The sequence below is a fragment of the Bufo bufo genome, chromosome 6 (assembly GCF_905171765.1).
Source record: "Bufo bufo chromosome 6, aBufBuf1.1, whole genome shotgun sequence".
Taxonomy (NCBI): domain Eukaryota; kingdom Metazoa; phylum Chordata; class Amphibia; order Anura; family Bufonidae; genus Bufo; species Bufo bufo.
The window spans coordinates 246092426-246110581 of NC_053394.1; the positions used below are offsets into that span (position 1 = coordinate 246092426).

The following is an 18156-nucleotide window of genomic DNA, read 5'->3' on the forward strand; positions in this document are numbered from 1 at the left end:
GCCTCTCCCTCTTAGGCCCAGACTCAGCACATGAAGTGCTCCTTGAAATAGCCCACAGGGCCCTTAAACCCAAGCCAGCTTCCACGGCCTCTCCTAGGGACATAATCTGCAAATTCCTGCATTTTCCTGTGAAGGAGGCTGTCCTCTTAAAAGCTAGAGAAGCTAAAGCTGCAAGCTGGGATGGGCACAAAGTTCTCATTTTCCAAGATCTGGCCCAGTCAACCCTGCGGAAGTGAAGAACCCTGAAGCCACTGACGGACTGGCTTAGATAAAAAAAAAAGTCTTATATAGATGGTCCTTCCCTTTTGGACTTTCCTTTATGTACGAGGGTCGCAGAACCAACATTTCCTCATTCCAGGACCTAGAACATGCTTTTGAACACCTGGGGATTGATCCTTTGGACATTCAGAACTGGGACCCAGTCCAGGACTTGGATAAATTGCCTACTCTCCCACCACTTGAGCTTTGGGAAAAGCAGCAAACCCCTAAACCCCAAAGAGGTAGAAGAGGAACCTCCAAAGCAACACCCAGAAGGCTCACACTGGAGAACTGAAAATATCCCCTCTCTCTATTGATGTCCCTTAACTAGGGAAACTCTATGCTTAATTCTACAATAACCTTTTCCTTAATATTTCTTGGCTTCTCCCCCTCTCTACCTACCTCCATGATATTCACCTGCCGATCTAGCCCTGGTCACCTAGCTCAAAACAAGGGTGATACACACGACAGTGTCTTACACCCCCCCGATTCTCTGATATTCTTACTCTCCTATACTCTTACTTGCTTTTCTTAATACCTTCTTCCTATACTGTTTCTTCCCTCTTGCTTTTCACTTCTCTTGCTCTCAATTTACAATATGGTATTGTTATGTACAATGCTTCTCTCCTACCTGGAGCGGTATTGCTCCTCTTTGTATGAACAACATGTTACTCTACCTGTTATGGTATATGTTAATGTTCTGTATGTTTTCGCTTTGTTCCTCAGATGTGGGATGTCTAGAAACAGACTGTGGTATCACTTTCATGTGGATGTATTGTAATCTCCCTCTCCTTGTGGCGGCGCCCTCCTCCCCCTCTCACTAGCGGTATTTACCAGCACTATTCTTCAGACTTCTGTGCTTGCTCTACCATTTCTCACCCTAGACCATGAGTGTACTTAGAATAACATCATATAATGTCAAGGGGTTGAGGTCTCCTTCAAAGAGATGTCAAATCCTGTCACACAACTTAATAGAGAGAAATGTTCAATAGTCTTCTTACAGGAGACTCATTTTAAGCATGGTAACTATCCGAACCTCTCCTATTCAAAATTTCCCAATTGGCATCACTGTGGGGCTGGGGGCGCAGCTTCAAGGGGAGTCAGTATCGGATTCCATAAAGATCTGTCATTCCAATACAAAACACACATCTAAGACCCAGAGGGAAGATTCCTGATATTGAAAGGACTAATAGGGCAGACCCTACTCACCCTAGTTAATGTATATGCCCCTAACAAGGACCAAATCACCTGGCTCTCCACACTCTTTTCTCTTATAGAGACCCACAGGGAGGAAATATTGATTGTAGCGGGTGACTTTATTATAGCTCTCCATTCTTTAGTGGACACCTCTTCGAAGAAATCATCCATCCCCACAAGGGCTCTCAAATTAATACAAACCAGGTTATTTGATATGGGAATGTGAGATACTTGGCGCTGTCTTAATCCTGACTTACTTGACTATTCTTTCTATTCTTCAGCTAATGATTCGTATAGCAGGATAGACTACATCTTTATATCAAGGGAACACCTACAACACTGCTCTTCCGCCAAAATTGGTGACATGACCCTCTCGGACCATTCCCCGGTATATTGTTACCTCTGTATTGCACCTGGGTCAGGTAAGAAATCTAACTGGATATTCAACGAGTCTTTGCTGGGCAACCCGAGTCATAAATCCCAAATCACTTCCTTTCTAGAAGAATTTTTCTCCATTAACCACACCCCAGATGTATCCCCCCAGGTCCTATGGGACACCCATAAAGCCTATATTAGAGGTGGATTAATTAGCCTTTGCTCCTTCCTTAAAAGAGAATCTGACAAAAAATACACAACTCTACTGGCGAAGATTCATACTCTGGAGAAGGCGCACAAGCTATCGTTACTAGCTCAGCAGTTGGTGGAACTCTCTTCCCTTAGGACAGAACTGAAGAACCTCCTGAATGAGCGCTCAGCCAAATACTTTCTGTCTGCTAAACAAAAGTTTTATGCCCATGGCAACAAGGCATCAAAATTTATGATACAGAGAATTAAGCAGAGGAGAAGCTCCCGCCTTGTCCAGAGCATCAGATCTTCCCAGGTGAATGTCCTATTTAAGGCTGAAGAAATTTCTGAACAATTCAAACTTTATTATAAGGCTTTGTATAATCTACCCACCCCTACGCCACCAGATCCCTCTATGGGGAGAGAAGACAATATCAATGAGTTCCTGAAACGACTGCATCTCCCAACCCACTCTGAGTCTCAACGAGACTTATTAACTAGACCTTTTACAATAAATGAACTGTCGCTAGCCATCAACTCCACCCCCAAAGGCAAATGTCCAGGCCCTGATGGTCTCCTTATAGCATATTATTCAGCATTTAGGAAACCCCTCCTCCCTTTCCTGCTTTCCGTATGTAATCTCTCCTTGGAGAACCACCCCATTTCCACTGATATGACTAGGGCCACGATCACTATCATTCCAAAAGAGGGCAAAGATCCATCCTTGTGCCCCAACTATCGCCCCATCTCGCTACTCAATGTAGACCTCAAATTGCTAGCCAAGATGCTTGCCTCTAGACTCCAGGGTCTATTACCCACACTGATCCATCCTGATCAGGTGGGCTTTGTCAAGGGTCGAGAAGGAAAGGATAACACCATGAAGGTCCTAAACGCCCTATATTATGCCACCTACAACTCCATTCCTTTGGTTCTGATTGGCATGGACGCCGAAAAAGCATTTGATAGAGTGGATTGGTCGTACATTAGGTTGACCCTGACTAAATTTGGGATCCCGGAACCCTTTTTGAATGCAGTCTTTTCTATGTACACTCGCTCTTCGGCGTCCGTGTCAGTGAATGGAATCCTATCATGCCCCCTCCCAATCAGAAACGGAACTAGACAGGGATGCCCACTTTCCCCCCTTCTCTTTGTCCTGGTAATGGAGACCCTTCTGCAAACCCTCAGGCAAGAGGAGAAAATTAGAGGTCTTTCAGTGGATGGCTGTGAGTTCAAACTTGCTGCTTTTGCTGACGATCTTCTAATAATTACTACAAATCCCTCTAGAGCCATGAACACTATCCTGTCGATCCTTAACCATTTTGGCTCTCTGTCCAATTTTAAAGTAAATCCCACCAAGTCGCAGGTCCTTCATACCGGGCTGTCACCCCTAGCCCTCTCCTCACTCCAGAAAAACTCTCCATTTAATTGGCACACTCAACAATTAACTTATTTGGGAGTTAAGCTCACTCCCCACCTACCTGACTTATTTAACCTAAATTACAAACCTCTTCTTCTTTCTATGGTTGCTCAGCTAGACTCTCTGGATCTCCCTTATCTGACCTGGTTCAGGAGGAAGAATATCCTCATGTCCTTGGTTATCCCCAGATTGACCTACTTAATGCAAGTACTCCCTATTGAAATACCCAAAACATTCTTCTACTCTCTGAATAAGAAAATTTGCACTTACATCTGGCAACGGAGAAGTCCACGCATCTCTTTTAGCACGCTGACCAAACCCCAGGCCCACGGAGGAATAGGTTTGCCAGATCCTGAAGTGTATATGAAGGCCATCCAACTGTCTAGAGCTGTAGACTGGCTTAGAAACCCCCCTCATAAAACATGGATTAAGTTAGAATACTCCTTCCTCAACACCCCAGCTCAAGCCCTCTTGTTAGCTGACAACCCTCTTCCAGCTCCTAGCTCTATCCCTAACTCCATGATCCGCAATACTCTAAAGATCTGTAAGTTGGTCTCGGCTGATAAGGGGATCTTGACGCTTCCCTCCCCTCTCCTCCTTGTTAAGGATATCATAGCCCTCGCCCCTAAGGAATTAAGACAAAGCTGCCCCTCTGCTTTAAGGTGCTCAAAGCTCACTTTATCTAGCTTACTGGACACAGAGGGTTGCTTTCCTACTGAAACTGAGCTTATAAGGAAACTAGGACTCTCTGCCCAACATTATATGCTTATACGTTATTTAAAAACTAAAATACCCCCCCTCATAAAAAAGATACCCCCAACAAGACAGGTCAGCTGGTTTGGGAAGTTGTTTAGTCAACTACTGCCCCCCCCTAAAACAATATCTACCATATATAGATCTTTGAAGATGTCTCCTCCCTGCCCCAAATTAGCGGCCCTAGGCCCTTGGGAAAGAGACTTGGAGAAGACCTTCTCGTTCCCCGAAATTGCAAAAATTCTGCTAGCGCCGCACAAAATATCCAGATGCATCCGCATACAGGAGAATAGTTATAAAATTCTCCTCCGCTGGTATAACACCCCTGACAAAACTTGCTGCTTTAAACCGGGGTCTCCAGATATTTGTTGGAGATGCCTAAAAGACAAAGGGACGTACCTCCACATTTGGTGGTCTTGCGACCCTATCAAATCATGGTGGTTTGAAATAATTAGGCTTAGCATTCAAATTTGTAATACCGCATACCCATGTACCCTAGAGTTAGTTCTACTTTCCCTGGGAATATCTGGAACAAAAGAGCACAAGGCTTTTCTCTTCTCTTTCCTACTGGCTGCTGCCAGAATGCTCCTACCTACTCATTGGCTCTCCTCCGAGATCCCAAGGAGTGAGCACTGGATCAACAAAGTTGATCAAATCTATAGGTTTGAGGAAATCTCTCATTGGGAAACAAGGACGAGGCCCACCTTCCTCCAAATATGGTTGCCCTGGAAGAGATATAGAAATTTTTCTTGATCAGTCCTGAGATATCGCTTTTCTCCCATTGCTTTGCAGAAATTGTGACTTGCCACATGTAATACACAAAATAGAGTATTTTCCATAGACTAACCCACATCTAACTGTTGTTATGGTTATATTGTTTATCTCATCAGTGTTTTGATCTACACTATATGATTGTCATCATTCAAGAAAAACATCTACAGACTACTTTTATGAATACTGATTATACGCTTATGTTGGTCATTTTGAGATATAATGATATGTACAATCTGCTCTTTCTGTCAAAAACAATAAAATTGTTAATCATAAAAAAAAAAAAGAGTTCCATGGCAAATTGTGCCAGCTCTGGCCACAGGCCAAGCCTGCACACCCAGTAGTCCAGGGGTTCCTCACTTCTCAGAGCTTCCATATCGGCCGTTAACCCGATGTAGTCGGACACCTGTCGTCTAGGCGTTCCCTGAGGCTGGATCCGGAGGACGGCTGTCGATGAGTTGACTGCAAGAATGATCTCATATCCGTAGGGACCAAAACATCTTTAAACTGCACTCTTCTTGCAGGCGAGGTAGGATTGGTACCCGCACCTGTTTCGCTGTGGGTGGAAATTCCTCTGCTAGCACCCGCAACAGCAGAATGCAGCATCTCTTGCAGCAAGGCCTGAAAATGCTGCATTCTGCCAGCCCTCTGTGATGCTGGCAATGTCTCACCTGGGACGTCGAATAGGTTCTGGGGAGCTTCAGTGGAAGAGGCGATAGCAGTAGAAAAGGAGGAGTCAGCCGAGGAGGAGTCGGAGGATGGAGTAGGAGGAGGAGAAGAGGAGGCAGGCCTGCATGCAATCCGTGGCGGTAACACCAAATCCAGACGGGAGCCACAGGTTATATGCTTGACGGCCGTCACAAGGTTCACCCAGTGGTCAGTAAAAGTTATGTACCTTATCTGCCCAGGTTTGCTAGACCACGTGTCTGTGGTCAGATGTATCTTGGCACCGACACTGTGTGCCAGATATATATATTCACTTGCTTCTGAACATGGCCATATAGCTCTGGGATGCCCTTCTGGGAGAAATATTTCCTTCCGGGGATCTTCCATTGCTATGTGCCAATGGCCACAAATTTTCTAAAGGCCTCCAAGTCCACCAGTTTATATGGCAGTAGTTGGCGAGCTAGCAGTTCCGACAAGCCAGCGGTCAGCCATTGGGCAAGAGGGTTATCCGGCATCATCATCTTTTTACGCTCAAACATTTGGGCCACGGAAGCCTGCCTTATGCCAGATGAACGCTGGAAGGTTCGATGGCACGGTGGAAGGTAGAGTGGAGGAAAAATGTGAGGAGAGAGGAGAAGGAGAAGAGTCAGGATGTGGAGCACCAGGAGTGTGGCTTTGCGGGTTCTGACGGCGTTGCTCCCACTGGGCTCAGTTATGGGAGGCCAGGTGCCTTCTTAAGGTGGTCGTCCCTCGGTGAGTGTTGGGCTTACCACGACTTATGCGTTGACAGCACAGGCTGCAGATGGCAACACTATTGTCAGAAGCTGGCACGTTCAAAAAAGCCCACATGTGGTGAATAGTGCGTCTTCCTGGAGAATCTGTGAGTTTTGCAAAGGTAATCCTATATACTCAAACCAATATGGCTGACTTACACATAGCTTCCTATAATGTTAAGGGTTTCAACTCCCCCTCCAAGCGTAGCCAGATCTTCTCTTTGATGCGAAAGTCAGGTGTGAATGTCCTTTTTCTCCAGGAGACGCACTTCAGGTTTAACCATTACCCCAATCTGACGTTCTCATACTTTCCTCAGTGGTACCATTGTGGGGGGGGGGGGGGGGGTTCTTCTGCCTCGGGTGGGGTGAGCATAGGTTTCCAGAAAAGAATACCCTTTAAATACATTAGTCACCTCCAAGACCCGGAGGGAAGCTATATCCTAATCAAAAATCACATTGGTCCTCTGATATACACATTCATCAACCTATATGCGCCAAACACGAAACAAGCTTGTTGGCTTACTTCAATTATCCCAATTATTGAATCCTTCAAGGAAGGTCTGGTGGTCCTGGGAGGGGATCTAAATGCAACCCTGAATCCACAACTTGATGCTTCCTCACACAAATCAGTTCTCTCCTTAAGTTCCCTGCGAGTCATGAGGGAAAGTTTGTGGAACCTGCATTTAGTAGATTCTTGGCGTGCCTTCCATCCTGACTCTAAGGATTTCACCTTTTTCTCACATCCCTATAACACCTATCATCGCCTAGATTACCTTTTTGTTTCCAAGGAACACCTTCAGCTGTGCTCAGAATCCAGCATTGGTTCCATCCACCTATCTGACCATGCCCCCATCTTTCTCTCCATTCTAGCGCCTTCACAGCATCCGAGAGCCTTTAGTTGGCGTCTCAACGAATCCCTACTGAGAGATACAGAATCTAAAAGCAAAGGCCCTTCTGAAGAAATATTTTCTTCTGAATAAACAACCCTCCATATCACCTCAATCTCTCTGGGACGCCCATAAACCTTACATTAGGGGACACTTTATTAGCATAGGAACATTCTTGAAGAAAATCAGATGAGAAAAAATAGAATCCATCCAACTAAAAATTAAAACCCTAGAGACGCTCCATAAGAGCTCTTTCTCTGACCACCAACTTGAAGAGTTATCAAAACTAAGGGCTGAATTGAAAGCCCTTTTACAAACTAAGGTAGCCAAATTTTATTTCAACTCCCAGCACAAATACTTCGCTCATGGAGACAGGGCCTCCAAATTCATGATGCACAAAATAAAAAACAGGAGAGCCAATAATTTTATACATCAGCTAACTTCCCCGCTAGGAGATCCAATATTCACCACTGCCCAAATTGCAGCCCAGTTTTGATACTTTTATGAGGCCCTCTATAACTTATCCCCCACAGAAGATCCTGACTCCCATAAGTCTTTAATTTCATCCTTCTTAGACTCAATAACCCTCCCATCTCTGACAGACTCACAAAAAAGTTCCTGGTCTCCCGCTTCACTATAGATGAACTAACCACTGCCCTGCACCAGATCCCAGTAGGTAAATGTCCAGGCCCAGATGGTCTACCGGCCTCATATTACAAATCTTTCCAAAACCAACTACTACCCCATCTTCTAGACGTCTGCAATCTTACTCTAAAGGGTGGCCTCCTATCCAGGGACTTGACGGTAGCGCACATCACTGATAGCTAAAGAGGGGAAGGACCCAAAACAATGCGCCAGCTACAGGCCTATCTCACTTCTAAATATAGATTTAAAGCTCTTGGCTAAAATGTTAGCCAACCGCTTAGCCAACTCCCTCCCCCTCTTGATTCATAGAGACCAGGTTGGATTTGTTCGTGATAGAGAAGGCAGAGACAATAGGTCCAGAGTCATAAAAGTATTATGTCATGCATCAGTTTTCTCAAAACCTTTACTTTTTTTAAGTACTGACGCAGAAAAAGCCTTTGATAGGATCAATTGGTCATACCTGAGAGAGGCTCTGTTGCGTTTCAGACTCCCTGGTCTCTATGTACAAGCTATCTTTGCAATGTACTCATCCTCTACTGCTAAGGTAATGGTCAACGGCACCCTTTCCTCCCACTTTAACATATGTAATGGCACTAGACAAGGTTGCCCCCTGTCACCCTTATTCTTTGTTCTAACACTAGAGCCCCTCCTGGTTTCGCTGAGAAATAACTCACTCATCAGTGGTGTTGGGCTGGGTGATCAAGAGCACAAATTGGCAGCTTTTGCGGATGATGTCATGATCATGACCACTAATCCCATGGTTTCTCTCCCTATCATACAAAAACACCGTACCCCTTATCTTTCCTGGTTTGGGCGTAAGAATCTCCTGACATCTCTGATTATACCTCGTCTTACCTACCTCCAACAAGTCCTGCCTATCCCTATACCTAAATCATTCTATAAGTTGATAAGGAAAAAATTCTGATCTTTTATATGGAATGGTAAGAAACCGAGGCTATCTTATTCCCAGCTTTCAAAACCAGTGGCTCTGGGTGGAATATGCCTTCCTGATCCTGAGATTTATGGTAATGCAATACTGCTATCTAGGGTAATTGAGTGGTTACGAATTAACACCGAAAAATCTTGGGTTTCATTAGAACAACAATTGATGGGCAGATCTTTTCGCTCGCTACTTCTAGGTAGCCAAAACCCAAATTATACACCTCCCACTTCTTACCCAATTTTAAGAGCCACTCTTAATGCCTGAAAATGGTTACTTTCTACACACTGTTCAATCCCATTCCCTTCTCCTCTCATACAAGTCAGAGATGTGATTGGAACAATTTCCCCCGATAGATGGTCCTCTACACCTAGGTAAATAAGGTACTCTTCTATTCCTATTACATCCTTCCTGGAGTGTACAGGAGGAATTATAAGCAATAGCGAAATGATAGACATTTTAAAACCCCAGCCCAATGGATTAACCCTAATTACATACATAAGACAGTTCTTATCCCACAACACAGGCGAGGGGGAACTTCTCCGGCCCTTGGTTTGGCTTGAATCCATGATTAATACTCCGAAACAGCCTAAAAGGCCCATATCACAAATGCACAACAGGTTGAGATCAACTCCCTTATTAGTCAAACCTGCTTTCATCCGACATTGGGAAAAAGACTTAAACAGAGACCTACCACTATCTATGCTCCCCAAACTGTTTGTGTCCACCAATAAATCTTCTAGGTGTGTTAGGATCCAGGAGAAAGCTACAAATTGTTATCTAGATGGTATATAACCCCAGAGAAATCATGCCTTTTCACTGATGGCTCTTCGGATGTCTGCTGGAGGTGCGGGAAGGATAGAGGTTCTTTTTTTCACATCTGGTGGGACTGTCCCAAAATACGAGATTGGTGGGGAGTCATATTCGATATTAGCAATGAGATCTGTCACACAACCGTGCAGGTCTCAACCTGCAAAGCCCTTTTAGCCTGTTTAGATGATGATGCCCTTCCCCCCCCCACTTTCCTTTTTAAACAACTATTGAAAGCCGCAAGACTTCTTGTACCTAAATTCTGGTTGCAAACTTCCCTCCCATCTATATTGCAATTGAAGCAGAAAGTTGATCATGTATATCGATTTGAGGAAATTTCCTCTTGGGAATCTGGTACCCACACACAATTCATGAAAAAATGGTACCTGTGGCTCGTAGTGATGAGCGGCAGGGGCAATATTCAAATTTGCGATATTTCGTGAATATTTGGGCAAATATTCACCATATATTCGAAAATTCGCGAATTCATGATCTCCAGGCATTATTTTCTTAAATAATTCGCATAAAATTTGCCTAAAATTTTCGCATAACAATTCGCATGAACTGGTATTTAAAAAAAATCTAATATTCGCGATTACGAATATATTTAGCGATATTCTAAATATTTGCGAATTCTCGAAGTGCCGATATTCACGATTAAAATTCGCAATTCGAATATTCGTGATCAACACTAATGGCTCGTTCATAGGTTTACAATTCCACATTTATGTCAAGCCTGAATCTGGTTGACTATCTCTCCCCCATTGCAATTCTTATCTTGCCACATCCCCATGTCTCCTACAAATCTAGCTTCTAAGTGACCCACGTAATTTACATGTAACGATACTTGCAAATTTTTACTCTTCACATATGAGCCTTCTCTATGGATTCCTCCTCCTCCCTTGGCAGGGTTACAGATGACTCATTATATATTGAGTTAATGTTGCTCCAGCTTTCTGATATCTAGTCTTCTGAGGTTAAGTAACTTGCCTTTATGTACTTACTTCATTTTGTACTCTTGATATGCTAACATATGGATATCCTATACTGCTGATATAAGTATATTGATGTCTTACCCTGTACCGTGTTACATTGTTCTTGTAGTTCCATGGATAATGTCAACTTATAAAATTAATAAAAACCTTTAAATAAAAAAATAAAAAATCCCACATGTGCAGCGGTGCAGTTATATGTTCTAAAGCCCTTTTTGGCATGTATTAGTGGCAAAAAAAAGAGCTTATTAGCCATTGTGTGGGTGTCACTACCAGAGCTTTGGGACGTTCTCACAGCTCTGTTTCTCCACCCCTGTGATGATGTCACTACTAGAGCTGGGAGGAGTTCTCACTGCTCTGTTTACTTTTGGTTTCCTTCCTCCCAGCTGTTCCTCATGCGTTTGATTTCCCTCTCTTTATATCACCCCTCCTCCTGTTGTAGGGCGTGGATTATAGTTCTCATTTCAGTTGTAGCTCTTGCTTTAGTATCTTCACTTGTAGCTATCAGTTCACTGGACCTGTCTTCTGCTGCAGCAAGCACTCCGGATATTGCCAGCTGTCCTTGGATCCGTCTTCTCTGCGGCTGCAACACCTTCAGCTAAGTGTACAGACATTATTGTGTACCTGATTATTTTCTGACTGGATCTGAGGTGGCCACGGTTCCCTCCATATACTGAGTAGGGCACCGGTGGCCGTGCCCCTTCCAGTATTGTAGGGGCTATAGTGGTCATCAGTCTTAGGCACGTGGGCATGCCTCGTTCCGCCATTTGGATCCGGGCATGTGCTTTAGCAGCATAGGGAGAGCTTTGAGGGTCGGACAGGGGTCACCCTTTATCCTCCCTAGTTTGGGTCCGGTCAGTAGCTCTTTTACTGTGTATACTATTGTTGCTCACATACAGCCGTGACATTATAATCCACCAAAACCGTCCTTTTTTTACATGGATCCGCTTTCTGGCCTGGTTGACCGCATGCAGGGTCTTTCTTTGGAAGTAGCGGATCTCCGTCAATCTATGACTCAGCTTCAAGCATTGGGCTCTGCTCCGGCTCATGGAGTCTGTTGCGAGCCAAAGGTCTCACTTCCGGAGACGTTCTCCGGGGGCAGTGAGAATTTTGTTCGCTTCAGAGAGGCATGCAAACTCCATTTTTGCTTGTGTCCCCACTCCTCTGGTAAGGAGGAGCAGAGGGTGAGGATTGTCATCTCCCTGCTCAGGGGTAATGCTCAGACTTGGGCTTTTTCGCTGCCATCAGGGGATCCCTCCCTTCGATCCGTGGAAAGATTTTTTTTGTGGCCCTGGGGCAGATTTATGATGACCCGGATCGTGTTGCTCTGGCCGAATCTAACTTACGTGTTTTATGCCAGAACAAACTGTTGCGGAGCTTTATTGTTCTGAATTTCGGAGATGGGCAGCTGATTCGGGTTGGAATGATGCTGCACTCCGGAGTCAGTTCTGTCATGGTCTCTCAGAGAGATTGAAAGATGCGTTTGCTTTCCATGAGAGACCAACGTCCTTAGAGTCTGCCATGTCATTGGCGGTACGCCTTGACAGGCGTCTAAGAGAAAGAAACGAGACCTCTCTGTCCAGCCATTGTCAGTCTAGGGGCAGTGGTGCGGACTCATTCAGTGTGCAGGGGCCTTATCCTGTCTCGCTTCCCTCTGAGGAGGAGCCCATGCAGCTAGGTCGATTTGCCCCTGATAAAAGAGGATTTAGTCCTCAGAGTATGGTGTGTTTTTGTTGTGGGGGCATAGGTCATTTGGCAAATGTTTGTCCCTCTAGGAGATTCTTGAACTGTACTAAGAGCGATAATAAGAGAAAAACCTCAAAAGGTAAATCATCAAATTCTGCTTCATCTGCTACTTTGGGCAAAGTTGATGTAGGAATTGATGCTTTTCCTCTGACCTGCAGTTCCCGTTTTCTCCTGTCTGCCAGGGTGGCGCTAGAGAGCAAAGTCATTTCTTGTGAGATTTTTGTCGATAGTGGAGCGGCCGTCAATCTTATTGACACTCAATTTGTAGCCATGCATGGTTTTCAGGTTTGCACATTAGAAAAGGATATACCTGTTTTTGCTATTGACTCTGCTCCACTCTCACAGAGATCTCTGAAGGGCATTGTTCACAATATCTGGATAGCTGTAGGTGACACTCATGTGGAGGATATATCTTGTTTTGTCCTTAACGGATTGCCTTCTCCTCTAGTTTTGGGGTTACCCTGGCTCACTAGACATAACCCCACTATTGATTGGCAAGGAAGGCAAATAAATGAGTGGAGTGACTTTTGTAGAGAGAATTGTCTCACAGCGACTTTTGCAGAGGTGTCTACTAAAACTGTGCCATCATTTCTCTCTGATTTCTCGGACGTGCTTTCCGAGAGCGGTGTTCAGGAGCTACCTCCTCACCGGGAGTTTGACTGTCCCATTAACCTCATTCCCGGCGCCAAGCTGCCAAAAGCACGCCTCTACAATCTCTCACAACCGGAAAGAATCGCAATGCGAACTTATATCTCCGAGAGTCTCGAGAAGGGGCATATTCGTCCCTCAAAGTCACCTGTGGCCGCGGGTTTTTTTTTTGTTAAAAAAAAAGATGGCTCTCTGAGACCTTGCCTAGATTTTAGGGAGCTGAACCGTATCACGATTCGCGATCCCTATCCCCTTCCTCTGATCCCGGACCTCTTCAACCAAATTGTTGGGGCCAAGGTGTTTTCCAAATTGGATTTGAGAGGCGCGTACAACCTGGTCAGGGTCAGAGAGGGGGATGAATGGAAAACGGCCTTTAATACCCCTAACGGGCATTTCGAGAATCTCGTTATGCCTTTCGGCCTGATGAATGCTCCGGCCGTCTTTCAGCATTTTGTTAATAGTATTTTCTACCATTTAATGGGGAAATTTGTATTGGTGTATCTTGATGATATTTTGATTTTTTCCCCTGATGTTCAGACCCATCAGGATCATCTTTTTCAGGTTCTGCAGATTCTGCGGGAAAATAAATTGTACGCCAAGCTGGAGAAATGTCTTTTTATGGTATCGGAGATTCAATTTCTGGGTTTTCTCCTCTCTGCTTCTGGTTTTCGCATGGATCCGGAGAAGGTCCGTGCTGTACTTGAGTGGGAGCTTCCTGAGAATCAGAAGGCATTGATGCGCTTTCTGGGTTTTGCGAACTATTACAGAAAGTTCATTTTGAATTATTCCTCTGTTGTCAAACCCCTCACTGACATGACAAAAAAGGGGGCGGATTTTTCCTCTTGGTCGGGGGAGGCGCTTGCAGCCTTTTCTAAGATTAAAGAGAGTTTTGCGTCTGCTCCCGTCTTGGTGCATCCCGATGTTTCCTTACCTTTTATTGTTGAGGTGGATGCTTCCGAGGTGGGTGTGGGTGCGGTTTTGTCCCAGGGCCCTTCTCCTGCCAAATGGCGACCCTGTGCCTTTTTCTCTAAAAAACTCTCCCCGGCAGAGAGAAACTATGATGTGGGAGATAGGGAGTTGTTGGCCATCAAGTTGGCTTTCGAGGAATGGCGCCATTGGTTGGAGGGGGCCAGGCACCCTATCACCGTTTTTACCGACCATAAGAATCTGGCATACTTGGAGTCGGCCAGGCGTATGAATCCGAGACAGGCCAGATGGTCTCTGTTCTTCTCCAGATTCAATTTTGTTGTTACATTCCGACCTGGGATAAAAAATGTGAAGGCTGATGCTCTCTCTCGCTGTTTTCTGGGAGGAGGAAACTCCGAGGACCCGGGTCCCATTTTGGCGGAGGGGGTAGTTGTTTCTGCTCTATATTCCGATTTGGAGGCCGAGGTCCAGGCTGCCCAGACTGAGGCACCTGCCCGTTGTCCTTCTGGGAAGTTGTTCGTGCCTCCTGAGCTACGTCACAAACTCTTTAAGGAGCATCATGATACGGTTCTTGCTGGTCACCCCGGGAGTAGAGCCACGGTAGATCTCATTGCTCGGAGATTTTGGTGGCCGGCTCTTCGTAAGTCGGTGGAGGGTTTTGTGGCTGCTTGTGAGACGTGCGCTCGCGCTAAGGTCCCTCGTTCACGGCCTTCAGGTTCCCTTCTCCCGTTACCCATACCTTCCCGTCCTTGGACACACCTGTCCATGGACTTTATCACGGATCTTCCTCGTTCCTCGGGGAAGTCGGTGATCCTGGTGGTGGTGGACCGTTTTAGCAAGATGGCTCATTTCGTACCTTTCCCTGGTTTACCCAATGCTAAAACGTTGGCGCAAGCTTTTGTCGACCATATTGTTAAATTGCACGGCATTCCCTCTGATATTGTTTCCGATAGAGGCACGCAGTTTGTGTCCAGGTTCTGGAAGGCTTTCTGTTATCGCCTGGGGGTTCGGCTGTCCTTCTCTTCTGCTTTTCACCCGCAGTCGAATGGTCAGACTGAGCGCCTCAATCAGAATCTGGAGACATATTTGGGCTGTTTTGTGGCAGAGAACCAGGAGGATTGGTGTTCATTTCTCCCTCTTGCTGAGTTTGCTCTGAACAACCGTCGTCAGGAATCTTCTGATAAGTCACCATTCTTTGGTGCATATGGGTTCCATCCGCAGTTTGGGACATTCTCGGGAGGGGCTCTTTCTGGTTTACCTGAGGAGGAGAGATTTTCCTCGTCTTTGTCTACCATTTGGCAAAAGATTCAGAGTAATCTTAAAAAGATGAGTGAGAGGTATAGGCGTGTGGCTGATAAGAGACGTGTGCCTGGTCCGGACCTGAATGTGGGTGATCTGGTGTGGTTGTCTACAAGAAACATTAAACTGAAGGTTCCCTCCTGGAAATTGGGTCCCAAGTTTATTGAGCCTTATAAAATCTTGTCAGTCATCAATCCTGTTGCCTTCCGTCTTGATCTTCCACGGGTTTGGAAGATACATAATGTATTTCACAGATCTCTGTTAAAACCATATGTCCAGCCCACGGTACCCTCCTCTTTGCCTCCTCCTCCGATTTTGGTTGATGGCAATCTGGAGTTTGAGGTTTCCAGAATTGTGGACTCTCGCATTGTCCGCGGTTCTCTTCAGTACCTCGTTCATTGGAAGGGTTATGGTCCTGAGGAGAGGATGTGGGTTCCGGTGTCGGACATTAAAGCCACTCGCCTCATCAGGGCATTTCATAGGGCTCATCCTGAGAAGGTGGGTCCTGGGTGTCCGGAGTCCACCCATAGAGTGGGGGGGTACTGTCACTACCAGAGCTTTGGGACGTTCTCACAGCTCTGTTTCTCCACCCCTGTGATGATGTCACTACTAGAGCTGGGAGGAGTTCTCACTGCTCTGTTTACTTTTGGTTTCCTTCCTCCCAGCTGTTCCTCATGCGTTTGATTTCCCTCTCTTTATATCACCCCTCCTCCTATTGTAGGGCGTGGATTATAGTTCTCATTTCAGTTGTAGCTCTTGCTTTAGTATCTTCACTTGTAGCTATCAGTTCACTGGACCTGTGTTCTGCTGCAGCAAGCACTCCGGATATTGCCAGCTGTCCTTGGATCCATCTTCTCTGCGGCTGCAACACCTTCAGCTAAGTGTACAGACATTATTGTGTACCTGATTATTTTCTGACTGGATCTGAGGTGGCCACGGTTCCCTCCATATACTGAGTAGGGCACCGGTGGCCGTGCCCCTTCCACTATTGTAGGGGCTACAGTGGTCATCAGTCTTAGGCACGTGGGCATGCCTCGTTCCGCCATTTGGATCCGGGCATGTGCTTTAGCAGCATAGGGAGAGCTTTGAGGGTCGGACAGGGGTCACCCTTTATCCTCCCTAGTTTGGGTCCGGTCAGTAGCTCTTTTACTGTGTATACTATTGTTGCTCACATACATAAATAGAAAAACAGGCCAGCACTACTCACTGTTGTTGCAATAACTCTGATACGTGGTGGTGCCTGTAGCGTTGAATCCTGGTCCTAGGATTCCCGTAGTAGCCAAAGAATGTGTAGAATAAGCCACGGCACTCCAAAGGGATCCAATCAATTTCTTTATTACACCTAGTGCAGCAACGTTTCAACCTAATGGTCTTTATCAAGCTCCCAATACACTGATAACAAAGTGAACTTTAAATACAATCCCATAGCCCCACATTGGCTATTGCTAAGCCCTGCCCATTAACCCCCTCATTACTACCTAAAAACATTCTCAGATTGCCAACCCCATTGTCAATCCCTGATGACATACTTTTCTCACCGACATGCTGTAGGAGACTCTGTCAAGCCCTCATCGCTTCAGGTACATAGCGATGTTCCCCCGCTGTTCCATGAGGATTCGGCGTCCCTAGATCCAATCTGCGCAGGCGCGACATCACTTCCGCCCTTTCAGACGCACTTCCGCCAGGCTATGCCCTATTTTACGACCACATGACCCTGTCGCTCCAGTGACGCGATGTCACATGATCGTGCATCGCTATCTTCATGTCACTACACGCTGGGGCTCAATTATACTGAATATTTAGGCAAACCTATAGGCAGAGGCTCTCGATTGGATGATGTGGGCTGCCTGGTGCACACCATAAGAAAAACTACTATTTTTAACCATTAATCAAATCATTATAATACATAAGTTACTTAAGTGAAGAAGCTGCAGCCATAGGGTCCATCATTGCATCCTTATTTGGGGGTGCTTTTATCACAACTCAAGAAACTACAGAGTGAATAACATGGCGTTTATTCTAAGCCTGTACAAGCAGGTTTTCAATCATTCATCCAATGGCTGGTATATAGAGCAAGTGTTCCAGGGGTGATAAGCCCTCAGTCCACTAGCCCATCCAGTCCCATACTGACATTCATTCTACAGGGAGGTAGAAATAGAGATATAAGGAGTAACCCACCAATAAGGGGTCTCCATCTACCTCTCACAACCTCACAATTTTTTTATGATTAATCCTGCTATATCATTATTCAGCTCCAACACCATTTCACTCTATCGTCCTTACAGATAGATAGATTCTCAAGTTATACAAACCAAGCAACTAGGCCCTTCCGGCTGCAGTCTCTATACACTATACAAAAATAAAAAATGATATTATATCTGATGCAGACCTCAACAGCCTCACATCTCCATCAGGAAATCCACATGGCAGGTTCCCTTACTCCCTCATCAGCTATAGAACTTTCTCATAGAGGTATCGTGAAGGCCAAAAAGACGGTTCTCCCACAGCATGCGTATGTTCTCCATCTAGGGAAAGAAAAATAAATAAAACAATATCATAAAAATGGAGATGCAAATAAGATAAGGGTTACATATTATACATATATGTAAACATATAAAACACGGCTACTAAGCCTAATTTTAAATCATATCTCCGCACATCCTGATCGAGAGTTCAGAAAAGGGAACCAACCTTAAATTCCCTGTTCAAGCCTTTCGGCTCCATTGTCTCCAACTCATAGATCCATCTTAGTTCTTTCTGTTTTAACAGCTTCTCCCTATCTCCACCCCTCCTCAAGACTGGAACACTATCAATGATCCTATATCTCAATTGAGAGACATTATGTCTATATTTCCAAAAGTGT

General features: G+C 45.3%; 1 long non-coding RNA gene across 1 annotated transcript; it reads right to left on the reverse strand.

Moving 5' to 3' along the window:
- Positions 1-1574: 1574 nt before the first annotated feature.
- Positions 1575-16699, reverse strand: LOC121003311. Its single transcript, XR_005779458.1, has 3 exons — positions 16516-16699; positions 6400-6401; positions 1575-1585 (listed from the first exon to the last, which is right to left on the reverse strand). It is a non-coding gene; the product is annotated as an uncharacterized LOC121003311 (long non-coding RNA).
- Positions 16700-18156: the final 1457 nt, after the last annotated feature.